This window comes from Ornithodoros turicata, chromosome 1 (assembly GCF_037126465.1).
Source record: "Ornithodoros turicata isolate Travis chromosome 1, ASM3712646v1, whole genome shotgun sequence".
NCBI lineage: Eukaryota > Metazoa > Arthropoda > Arachnida > Ixodida > Argasidae > Ornithodoros > Ornithodoros turicata.
The window spans coordinates 79119326-79141553 of NC_088201.1; the positions used below are offsets into that span (position 1 = coordinate 79119326).

General features: G+C 45.0%; 1 long non-coding RNA gene across 4 annotated transcripts; it reads left to right on the forward strand.

Annotated features, from left to right (window-relative positions):
• The first annotated feature begins 2844 nt into the window (after positions 1 to 2844).
• On the forward strand, positions 2845 to 22010 carry LOC135401352 (uncharacterized). 4 transcript variants are annotated; one of them, XR_010424791.1, is made up of 4 exons: positions 2845 to 2948; positions 3913 to 4170; positions 19509 to 19668; positions 21792 to 22010. It is a non-coding gene; the product is annotated as an uncharacterized LOC135401352 (long non-coding RNA). The 4 variants fall into 4 exon arrangements; XR_010424790.1 differs by having other exon boundaries at positions 3913 to 4018; XR_010424793.1 differs by lacking the exons at positions 19509 to 19668; positions 21792 to 22010 and adding an exon at positions 4394 to 4866 and having other exon boundaries at positions 3913 to 4336.
• Positions 22011 to 22228: the final 218 nt, after the last annotated feature.

Consider the following 22228-nt stretch of genomic DNA (forward strand, 5'->3'; position numbering starts at 1 on the left):
TCTCGAATGCGGAATTCCAGCGCACTCATGTTCAAAAGGCCCGATGTTCTCGACGTAGAAATTGGTCATAAATGCCCACTGCCATTTTAGTTTTCGCCGGATTAGTGCCCGGAAGTGCGCGTATTACATGCGCCCTCGACAGATGGCGCGGGGTCATGCAATTGTTGACAGACTGCCCAGTTTCCTACTAGGTCCCTGGACATGCAATTATGGAAAATTCGATTACAGAAAAACTAAAGCGATTTCAGCGGAGTTCTTTGATATTTGAACTTTTGAAGGTTCAAGCTCTTCGCTGAACATAAAGTTTCGATAGGTTTATATTCACTTTTCGGTCCCTTTAAGGGTAGAACGCGCGGAGCTACTTTTATGTGAGCTTTTTCTGGGAAACAAATTGCACACTTCAAAACCTTTCGTGCTATTCGGTATAATGACACGCACACTTTCATCAGATGTCTTAATCTGAATTTTTTTTGGATGGCCCTCTGTACTCCTTTAAGCCTTTTCCGCGTCGTGTGTTGTATGCGCTGTCCTATGTGTGTGTGTGTGCGCGCGTGCGAGTGTATGTAATTGCTTAGCAGTTGCTTGCCATTTTCACCTCTAAACATTCAGCGTATATCGCATTATGCTGTCCGAGTAGAAGTTAATATCCCTGTTCGTTTTGTGTATACCTTTGTCCTGTGTTTTCTTTATGCAGGGACAATGCAGCTGTGTGTATCGCATTATGCAATAATTTTCTGATAGCAGAAGTGAGTGCTTTTATCTCAGTTTATTAGCGTGTGCCTCGTTATTTTATTTTTTTCTCTTGTAGCTACACGAGCAAAAGTGGTTGTAATTTTTCGCTGGTCTTTTCTTATTTTTACTACCTTTATGCAGAAGAAAGCCTCCTGGTAAAAGCTGAAGAGTGTTCTTTTCGTGGAAGTGGGGTTGTTTGTTTGATTTTGTTGGGTGCTCGATATGTTGATGAAGTCAGCTGTTTGCAGTTATAGGTATTTGTGCAGAAATGCTTGCATCTGAGCGCAGGCCACCCTCAGTGTAAATTAATCATTTTGGATGTGAGTCTGCTTCACTGCATCACAAGGCTGAAATGGGAAGAGAGAAAAAAATTGGAGCGCTTGATTAGTAGTGATCCAAGTAACAGGGCAATTATAGTTTCCACAGAAAGTAGAATTTTAAGGCTCCGAAATTATAGTTGAGCGTAGTTTTTGTGATCGTCTTTCTAAACTGCTTCTACACTTTCTAATTATTCAGTTATCTTCCTGGCTCTCGGACGAGACGGTAGCCATTGATGGAGTTACGTGTTAGGACATTTCATTCTTTTGCGAGTCTCATTTAGTGAGACTTTGGAATTGAAATGCTTAATTCCTACGATCAGCTTTCATGCATGGTGCTTTTCTGCAAATAGTTTTTCTGCTTCGTATGCAATCGTTATAGAAGAATAAAGGAAACAATCTTGGGATAGTGATTCAATAAGTAACAGGTCCCCTGTCTACAGCGTACGCTCCCTTGAACCGTGCAGGTGCGTACCTGGGTGATGACGTCATGCCGCGGCTCTATTGAAACAGGTGGACCTTGTCCAGTTGAGCATTTGTGAGAAAAAACAGTGTAACCCCGAGACAATAGGCTGGCGTCACGACCAATGAGCAAGGTCTGCATAGGGCGCAAGGATTCACTTCTCTCTTGGACACTGACGGGTGTGGACGCGTTAATTCTGTACCTAGCAATTGTGTTGACTGTTAGTGGAAAAGCATAGCCTCGGGTGGGATACAGTTTGACTCTGATGGGGTACGGTTGTGTGGTTCGTCACTGGTGTATGGTGTGCGACGATTCTGTTGGATTTCATGTCGAGGGGATTTACAATGAGGGAATGTGGTGCACGTGTCCGATGATGATGAGTGTCTTTTTCACTCTGTTCAAATGCTTTTCTGTGTTTGCTTTCCTCTGTTGCCCGGCAGTCGTGTGATTTTTCCTAGTTTAACAGTGCTCCTGACATGTCCTGACCTACATGCGTTCCTTTGTTGACGCTCTGTATTTTTTTCTTTTATGAACACGAAAGGTTCATGTTGATTTTTCTTGTCTTGACAATGACGCTAGTGCTGCACCCTTGATTTAAATGGGAATAATGCCAGAACGATTCGGAATAATTTTGCGATTAAATTAGTTCAGAAAGTAACCACAAGAGGGACAGATGCATGACTTTATAGAGGAGAAAAAAGCATTACGATTCAGTTCCGTGCCTGGCTGTCGGATGGAGTAGACGCATCATTCTGCGCTCTTTGTTACCCATACTCTGTGTTGATTTGTTGAGTACCTAGTCCTCTTATTAGCCATTGATGGAGTTACGTGTTGGGATATTTTGTTCTTTTGCAAGCCTCATTTAGTAAGACTTTGGAATTCCTACGATCAGCTTTCATGCACGGTGCTTTTTTGCAATAGTTTTTCTGCTTCCTATGCAATCGTTATAGAAGAATAAAGGAAATAATCTTGGGATAGTGATTCAACAAATAATAGGTCTCCAGTCTACAGCGAACGTGCCCTTGAATCATGCAGCTGCATGCTTAGGTGATGACGTCATGCCACGGCTTTATTGCAGATTGACCTCGTCCAGTTGTGTTAACCGTGTGAAAAAAAAAGCGCTGTAGCCTTGGGACAGGGATGACGTCACGACCAATGAGCAAGGCAAGAAGAGGGCACAGGAATACACTTCTCTTACTCTCTCGCAGGCACGGTCCTGTTACTTCTCACTGGTGGTCGCCGCAGGTGGCGCTATGAGCGCGCAGAGGGCGCTAGGAGCGTGCGCGCAAGCGTACAGCCGCGGAGATGCGCCTGCATCAGTCGGCCGCTGGCTCTCGTAGGAAGAGGTACGGTCGGTCGCTCCGTCGTCGCCGCTCTGCGTCAGTTGATCCCTGGCTGTCGTCGGGATCGGACGCACCGTCGCCGCGGCGGGAAAGGTGAGTGATTTGCCGTGCCCGATGCTTGCGCGTTGCTTTACCGCGCTCGTGTTAAGCCTTTTCTGGTATGTTCGCCGTATCGAATATTCCCTGTATGCGCATGCTTAGACTTGTTTAGCAGTAACCGTTGCGGCTTTTTGTTCGTGTTGTCGCATGTTTAGCGTTGTGTGACTAGTATTTTTGTGGTTGTTGTCTCATGTTACCCGTTGAATTCTGCATGTAATGACGCTGTGGTTAGGGCCTAGTCGATTGCCTTAAGCCTTTTCCCCCGATGTGTAGTCCTGTAGTGTTTTCTCCGTGCTGTTTAGCAGTAGCAGCTAGGCCTTTTCCCCGCGCTCTGGCATGCTTAGACTTGTTCAGCAGTGTTGCCATTTTTACCTGCCACTAGTAGTTTGTTATTCTCTCTCTCTCTCTCTCTCTCTTACACGCATATCGACATGACGGTGGCGCCATCTGGTCTGATGTCTTGCAATTTGCTTGCCACCTGCCTCTGCAACCTCCGTGTCTTTCATGTCGTTTCAACCGTCGTGATTTTCAAATAAATTATTTCTCTCTGTCTGCTCCCTTTCTGTTGCTATTTCTTCTCTACAACCCGAGTTTTACATAGAAAATCCACGACAAGTATTGCATTGAGACAGGTTATGCAAGTAATTTTAAGTAATATGTGTAATACTTGCCGTGGACTTTTCTGTGCAAAACTTGGGTTGTATAATTACTACTGCTTGAGAGCTTGCATTTTGCCTTGCAGTCAGGGCACTCAAAAAACGAGACCTTAACTGAAAGTTCTCCAACATAATGATAGCAAGAGGTGCAATAGTAATGACAACTGTCATCACCACCTGCTTTACTGCGGATAATTTTATCAATGTGGTACTGAGTTTCTGGAAGAACAGGGTTGTGAAATATACTGTTCCCTAATTTGATCAAATTTGCTAGCCTAGTAAATGTCAGGTTCTTCTTACAGGCAAACATTAGCACCATGAATAGTATGTCTCCACTGGATACAACAACACGTTCACTAATCACACCATCAAAAAGTCCTGGGAATGAATTTGTGACAGCAGCGCCCGGTGAGTGGGCGACCCTCTCTTGTGTGGGTGTGCTGTTTTCTTGGTGCTCCTGAAAAACTGCATAAAATTGAACCTACTACAGCCACAGGGAACCACAGGCTACAGAATTGGATATTATTATTTTTTGGCTCACCATATACAAGTCAAGGAAGGTATGGTTGCCACTTCTGGTTGCTCTTCAGATGCATGGCGATTGCCCTCAACACTTTCAGTGTTGTCTTCATCGACACTGTAATAGGTTTATGGTGCAACACAAGCCGTGCGCTTTGAATTTTACTCCTGCATCAAAAATAAGAGCTCGCCAGGAGACACAAGCAGGTGTGTTCAGTTGGCATTTAAAAGTTTAGTGCATTATCTGGTCGTTACCATGTACAGGTGCACTGGTGGATTACTTTCTTCAATAAATCTTGTTGGAGACAGGTCATCGACAGTAGTCTCGTCAATGTCGTTTTGATCCTGAGAAAACGAAGAACAGTAATGTATGAGATGATAAGTATGTAGAAGTATTTGTAATGAAGACACTCTGAGCAAATACATACCAGGATAGGCTCAGAATCCTTCAAAGGAGAGGTGCTGATGTCCTGTACTTCGTGTTTGACGTTTGACTCCTCTAAGAAAAATACAAAACTCGAATGAGACAATGGAAGGTTCACTATTTTTATTCTGTGAAAATTCCACTTCAAATTTGATCAATTGTTTTCCTGTGCGTGTAAGCTCCCAAATGTGCACGCAGCACCACTCACGCTACACCCCGCTCGCTTCTTCCTGTTGTTTTCTGTGCTTCGTAGACTTCGGAACAGAGACTTGGGTGTTCAGGAAGAGGTATTGCCTGTACTGTCCTCGTTTCCTCTTTCTTGAAGGTGACGATGAAACAGCAGCGTCGGCGATTTCTTCCATTTCTTTCGACTACATGCGATAGTGCGCATGGACGAATCACGCGGATATCCGCGCACTTTTACTTGAACCTTCGAACTTTAGCGTGCAGAATTACACAAGCTCGCGAAACGACAAAAGGAGTACGATCAAACTCACGAAAAGTTGAAAATGGATTCGCATGTGATGAGCGACAGCAGCGACGACGCGACAACGAATTCGCAGTAGTATAGCAAAACTTGTAATAATGGCAACCAAAATATTAATAATCTTCATATTTTATGTTCGAACTAACCTAGTAATATTAAAAAAAAGAGACAATTCGTAACACAAGCCTATCCACAGAAGCCACAGCCACATCGCACGATTACGATAGACGAAGTTCAGCAGCCCCATCGCCATCACTACCTAGCCACCATCATGTTAGGACGACAGCCCGTCCAGCCTGCGGCCCACGTGTTATTTTGTCGACTCGTGTTGTTTACATTCGTATAATTAACTTATCTGTTCTCTATGGCGTGTGCGGATACACAACCTACGCACGCATATGTTCGTTACAAAGAGGATCGTGTGTTTGCCGTTGTGCCAATAACTGATATTAAGGCATTTAACCCGAGACACCACAAAGACTTTTGCGAACGTGCGACACATATGGTAAAATGGAGAGGTGACGACAGCGACACAGAAACGTACTACAAAGTGAGGATTCTGCTGCTAGGACGTAAGTACACATAATTATATGAACTTATAGGTTGTGTATAACACGTGCGTGATGGTAATACAAGTGTTGCACATTGTGATACCAATTAAATGAGATTCATTTCAGTCTCCGAGGCTGATGTTCAAGCCAAGGCCAAGAATAGGAGGTTCTGGATACCAAAAATACTATACGGATTACGGATACGGATACGGAAATTGATAGGGATTCATCAGATAGTGGTGTTTGCGATAGAGAGGAACTGCCGAAAAAGGTATTGTATAGCTTTGCCTATATGAATGTAATTGTGTGCTTTGAGCTCTTGGTGGCTCTAATTTAGGCAAGAAAGAGAAAACAAGCAGCTTCCGCTACATCTGCAAACCTCCCAGGTAGAGTAGCCTAGAAGACCGAGTAGGGCGAACTGGCAGCTTTTCGTGAAGCCGCTGCATGTAGACGCCGGGCGGTGGCGCTGCCATAGCTTTCCCTTGAAGGTTCTGCGTTGCCGTCTGCTGCGCTGTCGCTCTGTTTCTGCAATATTTCGCGTGCTTGTGCTGTTGGGACTGTTGTATTGACATTTTTTTTGCTTTCGAATGGTGCTGTATTATCGCCCTGAATCAGTGAAAAGTACAAGGAACTAGCACAGTTACGGGACACAGGTCGGAAGCGTGGGTCTCCGTAACACCGCGGACGTAGAAAAACTACAACTTCGTATGAAAATTTATGGTCGCCAGACGGAAAAGATCCGTTGTTGAGAATCCAATATTGAATATATTTTATTATAATATTTTAATCATTACCAGACCTCCTGTGCTCTTCTAAGGTTTGGGCTTTTGATTAGACAGGCAACGTACGCCGGAGGCGCTATGTGCAGCGACTGAGCTTAACGTACCTCGCAGTAGCGCTCTTAGCTCCCCTAGATTTGTTCAGTGCCTTAGTGTAAAAATGCAGTCGCGTTACAATGTAGAACGCCACAATCTCTGCTGCATGTGGTTGCACAACAGATTTCTGCAGCCGTTCAGTCATAGTCAGTCTTCCGTCACAGTGAGAAAATTCGCAGCTCGTCATTGCACCCTTGCATAGGCATTCAGCGTCAGCTTCCTTCAGGACCCGCTCTGCCTGCGAGACTGTGAGCACAGTCCTTTCGTCAAGACACTTTATCAAATAGTAGCAGTGTGCATCGAATCCCTTGTCATCGTTTGCGCAGAAGGACACAACATTGGGATGCGCGATCTCGTGCAGGTGCTTGCTTGCTTCTGATGTCACATAAATAACCCCATCATGCAAGTCCGCAATGCTGAGCTTCGACCAGTGCTCTGGTACCCTCAGTTGCCCTGCTAGCTCCAAAGTCAATTTAGAGTCTTCATTTGTGCTGTCATCGTCCTGGCCCATGTGCGACGTCCCAGCCTCCGCCTCCTCAAGATCTCGCCTGGATCTTCTGGCGCACTCGATTGCAGTGTTTCTTTTTCTTTCGGGACCCGGACGTGGCGTTTTCTTCGAGTAGTGCTCGCGAAAATCTGGAAGAGGGGTGGGGACAGCACCAGGAGTCAATGCGGCCTTGCCGCGAGGAACTCTCACTCAGTGGCGTCGTTAGCGTACGCGTCACCCGGTGCGGGAGCTCTTTGCGTCACCCCACTCCCCACCCCACCCCATGCCCCCATTAACGGATACCTTTCCGTACCAGCCGATTCACGATAAATAAATATATTACACCACACTTTGAAGAAAAAAATTGTGCCTCGCAGAAGGCTCCTCATGTTGTTTTTGGCGTCATCTTGCCACAGAGAACGGGAGGAAGCGGTAGTATTGGTGCGGCCCGTCACCCCTTACGTCGCTTCACCCCGTGCGGACCGCACCCCCCGCACCCCCCTAGTGACGCCACTGCTCTCACTTCTTGCCCGTTCACGAAGTGGACGTAATCGCGCAGTATAGACCTCGGCTCGAACTGTCGCTCACATACCGCTGATGTATCTATCAGCGGCTTGTCCAGCCGCTTTAAGTTCCTCTCCCATTTTTTTTCTGAGGTTCTCCTCTTTTGGGACAGAGAACAGCGAGAACTTTTGTTCGTGATCCGTGCGGGCGTAGCCGGTGCTGCATCCGGGCGCAAAGCAAAACGTCCGTGTTTTATTTTTCCGCTCTGCCATTTATTCTGGCATGTGGCACAATGTACTCACTCTCGTTCATAAAAGGAACGAATTGGCGTTCAAAGTCAGAAATGTAACAGCCGTCACAGAGCAAGCGCGCAAAACACCGCGAGATCAGAGCAACGGAGTAGCAGACAACAGCCAAAATCTTCAAGGGAAAGCTACCGCAGCGTCGCCGCTCGGCGTCTACATGCAGTGGCTTCACGCGCTCTATTGGAAAAACCGGCCGTTCGCCCTACTCGGTCTTCTACCTTACTCTACTCTTAGGCAGCGTTCACACGGGGCAACTTTTTCCAGCAACTATGAGCAACTTTGGAGTTGCTGTCAGCCGGCAACCTCCAGAACTCGAGTTGCTCAGAGTTGCTGCGAATCGCTCCCAGACCGAAAAGTTGAGAAGTTGCTCGTGCACTGGCCAATCAGAAATGGGAGCATTCCCACGTGCGGTGTGCGGTGGCAGATTTTTCGCTAAAAGGTGTCCACTGAAGCTCCCGAAAGAGTACGCATTTTAATGTCGACGGTGCCCTGCTTTAGAAGTTACATTTTTTCACGAAACTCATTTGAATTTTTATTTAAATAATGAGCGCCTCCCACTCATTCATACGACGCGCACCTTGTAGGCGGTATCGGACAGATACTTGTAAAAAGAAAGTTCTTCGATTGGTGCACCCGTTCGCGAATTATTCAGCACGGGGATTTAACTGGAACGCCCTGTATATAGCGTGATGGCAGTGACTAATGTTTTTTAATTGCTTCTTTTTTCGTTTTCGTGTCCTTCGCAGGTCCACCATTCGATACACACGATATACTGGTGTTTTTGTAGAACATCACGCCGTCATGTTCCCTACACTTTCGCTTATTTTAGGGATGCTTATTTAGGGATGCTTTTAGGGATTTTAGGGATGCTTCCCTAACTATACATTAGCTGAACCGTTATGAACCCGTATGAACGGGTTCGAACCGTTGTTCTTTGCGCTCCGGAGTTGGACCGGAACGGAACCGACACTTCTGAACCTGAACCCGAACCGAACCCGTATTTTTTTCGGTTCGACGCCCTGTTCTCAATAGCTCTGTAAACTTGTTAACCTGATTAAGTGTGATGATAATGTTTACTATGTATACAGAATTCATATGCAAATAACTTTCTGCTAGTTGAGTGTGTGCACGTGTTTGTGTGTGTGTTCTGATCTAACTCATCTTGTCTTTGTGCTGCAGTTACAATATGAACTATTACCAGCTTCCCTACTGCTCATCTCACTGGTGAACTTAAGCTGCTCCTAGCTTGCTCCAAGATGTCATTATCTTTCCTTGTGCCTTTTCAGGAAAGCATTTTCCAAGAGACCCTACAAAGCCCCGCAAAGTGCCCCTCACACGAGAGAAGTTACAGGTGGTGAGATGTACCACACTGCTTATCTTCCTCTTAACATTTTTAGGGACACGAATTTTTCAAGGGGCACATTGAAAGACAAAATGCTTTCTCTTTCAGACTGCTACAAAGAAAGGCTCATAAAAAGTGGCATGCCACAGCACCTGCTTCCCTCAGCACGTATATGCAATTACACTTGTTTCTGAACAAAATACTTCAGTTTGGTTGGCTTTTGTATGTTCTGTTTCCACAGGAAAGGACCCGACGACCATTGAAGACAAGCTTATTCACTTGACTAATAAGTTGATCTTTACGTACATTACCAGTTTTGCACTACATTTTTCATGGACACTGGTTAGCGGTTTTTAACCTAATTGGCCATGGAGCCAGAACAAGGCCTGTTCCAGTTACGGACCCAATTAGAACCCCAATTGGAACTTTAGTTAGATATCCAATTAGAGTACCAATGGGAGACCATTTGGAGCTTCAATTTGGTAACCAATTGGAATTCTGATTAGGGTCCAATTGGAAATCTCATTAGGGCCCAATTAGAATTCCAATAGGATGCAATTGCATTTTGTCCGATTGGAAGTCCCAAATGCTGGTTGGTATGACAGAATTGAAGTAATTGGAAATTGTACAAGTGTACACAACTAGAATTCTGGACTGGGTTTCGATGGCTTTCTTGATTCGAGCATGCCTCTCTTACTCTGCAGGGGCTCATTTATATTTTTAGTTAACTCTGCTCTTTATAAATAAGGAACTGTCTTTCGCGTTTAGCCCTTCAACCTTTCGTCAGGCTCACCACCGAAGTCTTCCGCGACGATCCGGTGCTTATGAACGAGATGCTAAGGTAGAAGGAGGGAAGGCTATGCGCAAAGGTTACTTAAAGGGATGTTTTTGTAAAAAGGTTGTTTCGTAGGGGTTCTCAACTTACGTTATGCGTCATCGCGCCTGCATGATTTCGAGAAACCTACCACACAGCGGTAAGCGTGACGCTGGAGAAGTGGTGCATGCGAGATGAATGCTGTACACGTAGCGAATTACCAAATTTTATTTAGTTATTGTTATTTTATGTTGTTATTTATGTTGGCGTTATTGTTTGTTGGCTGATACAAACTCTGAGCTGTTGGATGTGTGCTTCATCATTAGCGTCAGCCGCGTTGTGGGGCGGTATGATGAGAGGCTGTTCCAAGTTCCACAGCTAAATCGGCAGTCTAGTGGCGGCACAGTCAATAACACACGCAGGGACCTGTAGTCAACAAACTTGGACTAACCTAGATCTGACTACAGCCATTGCGTAGGTCTCACCTAAACAAAAACTAACTAACGACGCTTTGTTGTTCGTTCCAGCGCGTCCGCCCTGCTCAGCATAATACCCCTGTCACACGGGCATTTTCGATCCTGCTCGACCGAACCTGTCTGAACCCAATGCAGATCGGATGGTGCTACACGGTCGCTTCCAAGCAGGATCGAACTTTGATCCTGCTTGACTCAAGACAGTTCCCATAACAGGATTGAGAATTTCAAGACCGCTCGACGGCCGCCATTTGCATCCTCGACCCCGGTGAACTGTCATAACTTCGACTGACATAACTGGCCGTGTAGCAGCGTCAAAACTCGAGCGTGCTCGGGAAGTTCGATGCAGATCGGATTCGAGAAGAATCGAAATGCCCGTGTGACAGGGGTATAACATTCACTAAAATTTCATTCGCTAAAACGACTTCTACAGACATTGAAAACCTGCGAAGCTGACACGTTGCTCAGTGATATCGCATTCTGGTCATTCTCGGTCCTCGCAGATGTATAAGCTTTATTCGTATTGCAATTTGGGATTTTTGTATTGTAGATTTTTATATGTGGGAATTGGTATGATTGCATATCGTGGTACGCCCATTCATTCCAGTCCTTATGCTAACGGTGAGATGTCAGGCATACTTTGATACCAAGGCTAGCCAAGGGGAAGCCACACCGCGGTTCGCGGCACCTCAGCAGAAGGTTGGCGTAACCCCTCGGTTACGCGGAACCCCGGTTGGGGGCCACTGTTGTAAAGCATGCCCTTTCCAGAACGAACGCCATGCCACCGTCATATATATATATATATATAAAGAGGGGAAAAAAGCCATTAAAGAAATAACTTATTTCTTTAAAAGTATACTTTTAAAGTATGCTGCACCGAACAGCCCAATTTTTAACCATTCGATTGAGGAGTGCTCAGTCACCCTCCCAGGTGTATATCGCTCGTTCAGTGACCTCTGGTTTGCCAATCCCGAACGATGCGCAGATACCCAGAGCTGACGAGCCGCAAACACGGCGAAACACGTGTCCTCTGGTGCTGTCGCATCGTTCCATGAGTATCTGTTTCTCTGCATGCAGCCATAGATGCCATCTTAATCTGTAATTTTGAACTTCAAACACGTCTAGTGTCATTTACTTGTCTCTTTAGTAACTTTTTTCCGCTGATTATAATTCACTGGCTTGGACTATGGCATTCAGGAGTGTTCAGTCACGCTCCCAGATGTATATCGCTCGCTGAGCGACCCCTGGTTTGCAAATTCGGAACGATGCGCAGATACCCAGAGCTGACGAGCCGCAAACACGGCGAAACACGTGTCCTCTGGTGCTGTCGCATCGGTCCATGAGTATCTGTTTCACTGCGTGCAGCCATAGTAGCCATCTTAATATGTAATTCTGAATAACAAACATGTCTAGTGTCATCTACTTGTGTATTTAATGGCTTTTTTCCCTGCATTATATGTATATATATATATATATATATATATAGATAGATAGATAGATAGATAGATAGATAGATACTCATGAACGATGCGACAGCACCAGAGGACACGTGTTTCGCCGTGTTTGCGGCTCGTCAGCTCTGGATAGGTGTATATCCCAGGTGTATATCGCTCGCTGAGCGACCCCTGGTTTGCCAATTCGGAACGATGCGCAGATACCCAGAGCTGACGAGCCGCAAACACGGCGAAACACGTGTCCTCTGGTGCTGCTGCATCGTTCCATGAGTATCTGTTTCTCTGCGTGCAGCCATAGATGCCATTTTAATCTGTAAGTTTGAATTTCAAACACGTCTAGCATCATTTACTTATTTTTTTAATGGCTTTCCCTCCCTCTTTATAATTCACTGGCTTGCACTGTGGCATTGAGGAGTGCTCAGTCACCCTCCCAGGTGTATATCGCTCGCTGAGTGACCCCTGGTTTGCCAATCCCGAACGATGCGCAGCTACCCAGGGCCGACGAGCCGCAAACACGGCGAAACACGTGTCCTCTGGTGCTGTCGCATCGTTCCATGAGTATCTGTTTCTCTGCATGCAGCCATAGATACCATCTTAATCTGTAATTTTGAACTTCAAACACGTCTAGTGTCATTTACTTGTCTCTTTAATGGCTTTTTTCCGCTGATTATAATTCACTAGCTTGCACTGTGGCATTGAGGAGTGTTCAGTCACCCTCCCAGGTGTATATCGCTCGCTGAGCGACCCCTGGTTTGCCAATTCGGAACGATGCGCAGATACCCAGAGCTGACGAGCCGCAAACACGGCTAAACACGTGTCGTCTGATGCTGTCGCATCGTTCCATGAGTATCTGTTTCTCTGCATGCAGCCATAGATGCCATCTTAATCTGTAATTTTGAACTTCAAACACGTCTAGGGTCATTTACTTGTCTCTTTAATGGCTTTTTTCCGCTGATTATAATTCACTGGCTTGCACTGTGGCATTGAGGAGTGTTCAGTCACTCTCCCAGGTGTATATCGCTCGCTGGGCGACCCCTGGTTTGCCAATTCGGAACGATGCGCAGATACCCAGAGCTGACGAGCCGCAAACACGGCGAAACACGTGTCCTCTGGTGCTGTCGCATCGTTCCATGAGTATCTGTTTCTCTGCATGCAGCCATAGATACCATTTTAATCTGTAATTTTGAACTTCAAACACGTGTAGTGTCATTTACTTGTCTCTTTAATGGCTTTTTTCCGCTGATTATAATTCACTGGCTTGCACTGTGACATTGAGGACTGTTCAGTCACCCTCCCAGGTGTATATCGCTCGCTGAGCGACCCCTGGTTTGCCAATTCCGAACGATGCGCAGATACCCAGAGCTGACGAGCCGCAAACACGGCGAAACACGTGTCCTCTGGTGCTGTCGCATCGTTCCATGAGTATCTGTTTCTCTGCATGCAGCCATAGACGCCATCTTAACCAACTTCAACTTCAAAGACGTCTAGTGCCATTTACTTGTCTCTTTAATGGCTTTTTTCCGCTGATTATATATATATATATATGTAGTTGTGGAAGGAAAAAGACGCGGACAACAGATTTTAGGGAAGTTAGAAACACTAGTTCATTTAATGGGCAGAAATTAAAAGTTGAATGAGAAACGGGGTCGACGTTTCGACAGTGGCACTGTCTTCGTCAGGACAAAAGATGCGCAGGGGGTTACAGATTGCTTAAATAGGTTTGGTGTGTGACGTCATCATCGGTACAAGGCACGCCACAGGCGGTTGTCGGTGAGTCAGGTTAGGGAATATTCCAGAAGGTCAAGTCCGGGTGGTGAGGTCATTCTCCTTTCGTCCCTCTCCGTATTTGGGGAAAAACATTCCTAGGCAGGGTGAGTGCTGCTTCGGACTTTGCTGGAAAACGACAAAGGAAAGAAATAACGGAAAGAAAGAAGCTGAACTAGGCGACCAGATTTCTTACCGTTGACAGTGCTCCGAGATCTTCGTTAATGGTTGATTGGAATTTGTGAATGAGATAGGATTCGCGTTGCTCTCTGCACCGATCTGAGCTAACATTTGACTGGAGAATGAAAAGTGACACATTATTTAGGGAATGACCTGGTTGATTGAAATGACGAGAGACCAGGAGGTTTGGCTTTTTTGTAACGTCAGACCGGTGGTTGTTGAACCTGATCCGAAATGATGTTTTGGTCTGACCTACGTATTGTGCTTGGCACATGTCGCACTGAATGACATAAATGACGTTAGATGAATTACAGTCAGTCACCATTAATTTTGACGGAAAAATTAGAATTAGTGCTTTTAAGTACTTGGGCGCTTTGCATTAATTTGCATATTTGACACCTGCGACCATCGCACGGGCGGCAACCGGTTCCTGGATGTGCTGGCTTGCTAACCTTAGAGCTAACTAGATTATCGGGCAGGTTGCGTGGGCGCCTGTACGTAACCCGCGGTGGCTAAGGGAACATTTGTCCCATGCGCTCTGATTGGAGAAGGATGCTGTGGTGACGGTTTAGTATACTGTTAACGCTTGGAATATTGCTGCTAAATGTTAAAATGAGGTTTACGGAACTATTATTAATCATGCGTTTGTGGTTTTGGAACAGGGCTTTGCGATCTGCTTTGCGGGCTCTGTTTAGTGCGTCGTGAACCAAATTAGGTGGAAATTGGCCATCGATGAATGTTTGTTTAAGTTCAGCTAGATTCCTGCTCAGGTCGTCGTCACTGGAACAGATACGCCTGTACCGAAGTGCCTGGCTGTAAGGGATGGCAAGTTTAGTATGACGCGGGTGACAACTGTTAAATGCTAGGTACTGTCGAGAGTCCGTAGGTTTACGGAACAGGTTTGTGGACAAGACTCCGTTGGTTAACTTTACCTGGACATCTAAGAAGTTGACAGTGAAAGCAGAATACGAATGGGTGAACTTGATGGCCGGATGTGCTTGGTTAAAGTCGCCGATAAATGTGATTAGGTCATCTTCTCAGTGTGGCCACACCATGAAGATGTCGTCGAGGAACCGCTTGTAAAGCGTGGGCTTCTTTACGCGCTTGGACAGAAATTCCTCCTGTAGAGCTCCCATAAAAATATTTGCGTAGTTTGGTGCCATTTTTGTACCCATAGCCGTGCCACTGACTTGCAAGTAGTGCTTACCGTCGAATTCAAAGTTGTTATTTTTTAGGATAAGATTGAGAAATGTGGATAGGACACACGGATCGTAGGGGGTATCAGAATATTTTGAAAACGTCCTTTCAGCTGCAACAATGCCATCTTCGTGGGAGATGTTGGTATACAGAGATGAAACGTCTAGCGTGACTAGCAGACTGGAAGGAGGAGGTTCACATTTACTTAATATTTGAAGAAAGTGATTGGTATCCTTAATGTAGGATGGTAGTTGGGAGGTATATCTTTCAGAAGGTGGCTACAAAGCTTGAGATGTTCTCAGTAGCTGTACCGTTGCATGAAACTATGGGGCGCCCTGGATTTCCAGGTTTATGGATTTTAGGGAGCATGTAAAACCTGCAAGCTATGGGGTTTTTGGGGAGTAGATAGTCGTACAGGGTGTATCTATCATTTTTCTTGCCTTTAGAGCTTTTAGACTGCGGATAACATCTGCTGTAATTTGCTCCGTAGGGTCAGCGTCGAGGAGTTTGTAAAATGATGTGCACGATAGTTGTCGAAGACCTTCGTTAACATAATTGTTTTTGTCCATTACCACGATTGCACCGCCTTTATCAGCTTTTTTGATGACTAAGTCGCTACGATTCTGAAGATCAGAAAGGCTGCGCTGTTCGGCGTTAGATTTGGTTTCGATTTCCGGTTGGATGATTCATTGTAGGCGTTAATGATATCCTTCTGAACCGCACGTATGTACATGTCCAGAGCCTTTTCATGGTTAGCCTCTGGCGTAAAGTTGGATGGCGGTTTGAAAGGGTGGGGATCCGACTTAGGCTTATCATGGAAGTATTCCTTTAGACGTAGACGACGGGCGAAATTATCTAGATCCAGATGAAGTTGGTATTCATTTATTTTACTGTTATTGGGGCAGAATGAGAGGCCACGGCTAAGTAGCGAGACCTCTGAATCGGTAAGTGTGTGGGACGATAGATTAACGACATTATGGGACTTTTTGGATAACACACGTGCAGGTGAGGTTGCAGTAGTGGAATCTGCTTTTTTGGCAAGAATTTGCTGATCTAGTGATGGCGTAGAAGTGGTACATGTACTCTTAATATGGTCACACTCCTCAACTGGTGCACTTCGTTCAAGGGTAACTAGTGCATTAACGTTGTCCCTGACTAATTTTCTTCGTTTAACATTGAGCATTGCCTCTTCCCTGTCTTTTGCGTACTGTACTAATTCTGCCTGATGGTTGTCGCTTAAGACGGATTTGCAATCGATCATTTTTGCCTGCTGGGATGATTGGTCTATAGCTTCTTCACAGTGGGATATTAGCACGTCGATTAATGCGGTAGAAGCATTTTTGAGGATCTCGTCCCACTTGTACTGATGTGCAGAGTTTAGGGGAAATGTGGGTTTAAGGTTAATGGTGAGACCCTTAGGAATTTTTTCCTGATCTTTATAGAGTTGTAAAGTGGTGCGATGGGAATCATAGCGTACTGATTTATCGGTTAGCTTACGAAGTTCAAAGAAAGCTCGCGTACTTGGGGGAGTTTCACATTTATTCAGCAAAGTCCGAAGCAGCACTCACCCTGCCTAGGAATGTTTTTCCCCAAATACGGAGAGGGACGAAAGGAGAATGACCTCACCACCCGGACTTGACCTTCTGGAATATTCCCGTACCTGACTCACCGACAACCGCCTGTGGCGTGCCTTATACCGATGATGACGTCACACACCAAACCTATTTAAGCAATCTGTAACCCCCTGCGCATCTTTTGTACAGACGAAGACAGTGCCACTGTCGAAACGTCGACCCCGTTTCCCATTCAACTTTTAATTTCTGCCCATTAAATGAACTTGTGTTTCTAACTTCCCTAAAATCTGTTGTCCGCGTCTTTTTCCTTCCACAACTGTAAAACTTCGTGGCCGTTTGACTTTTGTACTTCCCTCGACCTATATATATATATATATACAGGGTGTCCACGCTAAGTGTGAACAGATTTTTTAAAAAATATATCAATCACTTTTTCCGAGATGAAATCAATTGCAATATAGCATATGCTGAAGGGCACTCCCTAGGGGGGCATTAACAGACTCCTAAGGCAATGTCTTAATTAACTTTCAATACTTAACTTTTTAATTATAAAAGCTACGAAGTTGCTCCAATGAGAACATCTGATCTCTTCGGTCACCAGATACCAAAACCGTTTTCAGAACAAAAATCCGTTCGGTAGACCGTCCGCAAAAAATTCGTGAAGGAACGCCATTTCTTTCTTTATTTGGTTTATTGCGCATCTTCAAAGAAGCGGCTTTCCTTTACCCCCAGTGTGAGAGAGTGAAAGAGCACAGTGCCGCCTCATGCGTCGAAGATTAGCTTTAACTTGCGGAAACAAAACAAAAACACAAATCTATCGGGTGACTCTACCGCGACTGCCCTTATCTTGGGCTGCATTTTCTGTTTTCTTTTAATCTTTTTCCAGGACGCAAGAGGCAATAGTGTGCTCTTTCACCTCTCGTATTGGGGCGAAGGAAAGATGCGTCTCTAGAGATGCGCAATGAATAAAATAAAGAAAAAATGGCGTTCCTTCACGAATTTTTTGCGGACGATCTATCGAACGGATTTTTGTTCTGAAAACGGCTTTGGTATCTGGTGACCGAAGAGATCAGATGTTCTCATTGGAGCAACTTCGTAGCTTTTATAATTAAAAAGTTAATTATTGAAAGTTAATTAAGACATTGCCTTAGGAGTCTCTTAATGCCCCCATAGGGAGTGCCCTTCAGCATATGCTATATTGCAATTGATTTCATCTCGGAAAAAGTGATTGATATATTTTTTTTTAATCTGTTCACACTTAGTGTTCATATATAAGTGTTCATATATAAGTTTGTAACTCAAACGTTGCCATGCCAGTACTGGACAGCTGTTTCGGCCTTGGTGGGCCTCATCAACAGTACGCAGGCAGGCAACGTTTGAGTGGATGGCGTCAGAAGGTCACGTAACCTTCACCTTCTGACGCCATCCACTCAAACGTTGCCTGCCTGCGTACTGTTGATGAGGCCCACCAAGGCCGAAACAGCTGTCCAGTACTGGCATGGCGACGTTTGAGTCACAAACATATGCTATACGTGCAGCCAAAGAGCTCTGGCTATTTTTTTTTCCTTATATATATATAAGCAGGAAAAATCAGAAGACGACAAAGAGCTTACAGGAAAACACAAAGGGGAGTTTAAACTAGTTATAAACTCCCCTTTGTGTTTTCCTGTAAGCTCTTTGTCGTCTTCTGATATTTCCTGCTTATTTCATTCTCGTGGTCAACCGCCCTCCTAAGCTTCTAATATATATATATATATATATATATATATATACAGGGTGTTTCCTTTTATCTGCAACAAATTTTCATAAAAAGGGAAATTGCCTTAGGGCGGTTTTACTTTTGGCATTGGATTACTCGACGATGCTGCTACTAGTAAAACAAATTTTTTGTTCAGTTAGGGAACTAATTAACAGAGATATTTTAATCAACTTTTTAATTATTGACTTTAGGGAGCACATTGGAATTGCAATATTAAAGCCTGGTCACCACATGATCCGCTTGAACCACTGATGAAGCACTAAAGTAATCTCAGCGCGTGCTATAGACCCAAGTATTCACATCGGCCGTCCGCTGGAAACAGAAAGTGATCGCCAAAAGAGCGACGGTGACGTCGATATCTCTGCCCTCACGTACCGTCACAGAAAAACGTAATGCTTCATGATCTTTGTTTTATTTTGCTTTTCTTGTTTGTTTGCAAAGAACTTTGCGCATCACCACTACAAATCAGCGCTTATCATACCGGGGAAGGGCAAGAGCTGTGTCCGGCAGAATGAAATGTCTCATATGGCAGGCAACTGTGAAGACATAAAAGGACGAAAGGAAGGAAAAACAAAAACAAAGCAAAGATAATTAAACATACCGCAATAAGGGTTTGCCAACATCGCGTATGACGTTTTTTCTGAGGGCGGAGATACAGACGTCGCCGTCTCTTTGTGATTACTTTCTGTTTGTAGCGGACGGTCGAGGTGAAATACTTGGGGCTATAGCACGCCCTGAGATCATTTTAGAGCTTTATCAGTGGTTCGAGCGGATCATGTGGTGATCAGGCCTTAATATTGCAATTGCAATGTGCTCCCTAAAGCCAATAATTAAAAAGTTGATCAAAATATCTCTGTTAATTAGTCCCCCAACTGAGGAAAAAGTTGGATTTTTAGTAGCAGCCCTGTCGAGTAATCGAATGCCAAAAGCAAAATCGCGCTAAGGAAACTCCCCTTTTTATGAAAATTTGTTGCAGATAAAAGGAAACACCCTGCCTAGTATTATATATTCTATTATACTATAATATATAAGGTAATTTGCATTACGCGATAATAAGAAGCTCGTACAACAAACTTACTGAAACAAGCTGGAGTATGGAGGGTTTATAGCACTATTTCAAGGGCTTCATTATGACTGTGTCATTGAGACTGTGTGCCAATACTGTAAGATGTTTCTGTTTACTTCTCAGGGTTACACACTGGGAAACAAGAGGCTCGGCGCGATAACGAAGCAAGGTGCCGGGGCTGGACAGGAGAAATTCGCCGAGGCGTGGGTCTTCAGCATCGCTTTTCCCGTCTAGCTTGACGTGCACGCCAAAACCTGCCTCATCGCCTTGCACGATGCTAATTGTAGGAAGATTTTCTTTCTTTTCGTCATTCTCCCCCTATACACGCATTGGCTATGTACATCGCAAACTTCTACGTGAAGAATGCGTTCATCATGGTCGAGTCCATATGAAGCTTTTTGTTATTTCTTGCTAGTGCAGAGATCAACATTCAATTGGTGTCCTTACCACATTCAATTGGATCAACATTCAATTAGTAAGGACACCAAGGGAGAGTAGCTAATGCGAAAATACTTTACCATTACCAGTCGATGTAATATACTGGCGTAGCCAGAGGGCGGGTTTCAGGGGTTCACCCCGCCCCCCCCATAATTAGTACATTTGCGCATTTGGTAGTGCATTTGGGAGAGGGAAAACGAGTGTGAGATATTCTCCTCCGAGTGAAGTACCCTTAAAGCCTCTCTCGTAACATTTTTCTGACTGCGCGAATGCATATATGGTAAGGAGTATATCTCTTGCGCATACGGCGTCTTAGTGGCGGTCGCCTAAAGTCTGAATTGAACTGGATCAGATACACAAGGGGTCGGCAATAGGCCATTTGCAAAAGTTCCAGGGAGCAGCGCGCATGCCGGGAAATGTTGTGCAAAACGACAGCGACGGCGCATGCGCCAGTACGACGACGTCGACGATCGGAGACGATACCAAATCGCTGTCGTTTTGCACAGCATTTCCCGGCACGCCCTGCCAGAGCGCGCTCTGCTCCTTGGAACTTTTTCAAATGGTCTATTGACGGACCGGACGCTTGGACATCGTAGGGCTAGTGATGATCAGCAAACTAATTGCTTTATTTTGCTCACTTGACTTCAATGACGTGAACAAAAGGGTTCATGATAGTAAAACCCCGAGGCTAATGGTAAAAAAATAAATAAATAAATAAATAAACAGCCACACACAACGACTCAGTTTCTTCACTTTATCTGTGTGTATCTGGTTTTTCCTAGTTTCGGGGTTTTGCTGCCATGAAATCTACTCACCAGTGTCACCATGCTCCCTTCAGGACAGCCGTGCAATGCGCACGCGTTCTGCGCGTAACATTATACACAAAATGATCCATTGCTTCGGTGGACGATGCAGGCTTTGACCCCAATTACACCTCTATTAGTGGTACAGAGACTTTGTGGGATGCCTCAATAAATTTTCTGATTAGGTATTTCTGCGATCAACCTGAGGTGAAATGTGTGTACACCGATAAGAAAGGGTGTTCTGTAGTGACGCTAAAAAAATCAACAACGAATACAAGCAGCACATGCGCAGACATCAAGAAAGTAATGAAAAGGAAAATTAGCGATTTCCCTGCTGATACAACGCAGAGTAAAGCGATAACAATCGTTCAATTTTTCATAAAAGACTTGTCCTGAGGATACCCAAAGAAACCATGTAGTCAGCCTAAAATGTTTTCTGTTTACACGGGATTTTCTCGGGTTACCCTAGGAACCCTAGGGGTCTTACCCCTAAAGTCCTTGGCATTAACATATTCAATATATTCAATGCAACATTTTCTGGGGTAATGGGAAAGGTCGCGGGGTGGCCCGCAAATACTCTGAGGAGCTGCCCACAGGACCCCAGCATTACAGATGTACGACAGTGCTCTCTGAGGATCTACTCTGGTTACCCGTCCCTATTGAAAATTCGTTCCCAAGGCCTACGGTTAGCCCAGAGCCTGAGGTCTTAAGGCATTATAGGACGTTTGAGGTAACCCTAGTTCCTGGGGTAACCGCAGACCCTGGGGTAACCCTGACTCCTGGTGTAAACGTATTCCCTGGGGTAAAGCCAGAAGCCAGAGACAAATTTTAAATAGGGCTGGGTAACCCAAGTAGATCTTCAGACAGCCCTGTCGTACATCCGTAGAGAGGATAGACGATAGGTAGATGGTAGAGAGGATATCGCACTTTGCGGTTTGGCGTGAAGAAAACTTTTCCGATACCGAAAAAGTATCGATTACTGTAACGGCGTTACTTGTAAAGGCGATACGTACAACACTTCCCTCAGGTCAGCAAAAGTTATCGGCAGACACACCACTGCGGCGTCGCCCATAATCATCATTGTCTCGAGACGTACGGTCACTCATTATCAATTGATGAAAACGAGGACAATAAGGTTTATGTGGAATGTGTTAATTTTTTTCAGGATTACATGTTCTTCGAAGAAAATGAGCTTTGGACGTGCTTTTGTCCGGGAACTCCAAGGAAAAAAACCTGAAAGTCGTTCAACAATGCTCGAGCTCAGCTCTACACAATGATATATAATACAGTGGCGTTACGTGGACAGTAACCAGAAGAGCGCTTGCTTGGTGTTCTTGTGGTCAGCTTACCTATACGGATTAAACTGTACTGTGTTTGTCTGATCCATCCCTACTGGATGTAATGATCGCTAATGATCGCTTCCGGTCACGGGGAGACACCAGGTCATGTGCGTACTTCAAATACAGCGTGCAACGAAGTCGTGCAGACACTCTTATCTTGTACATGAGTTTCCTTTCCGCCACCCATTTCAATACCATTTGCTCGACTACTTTTGATACGCGCCAAAATGTCACCCACATTGTGCATTGTACACCGAATACC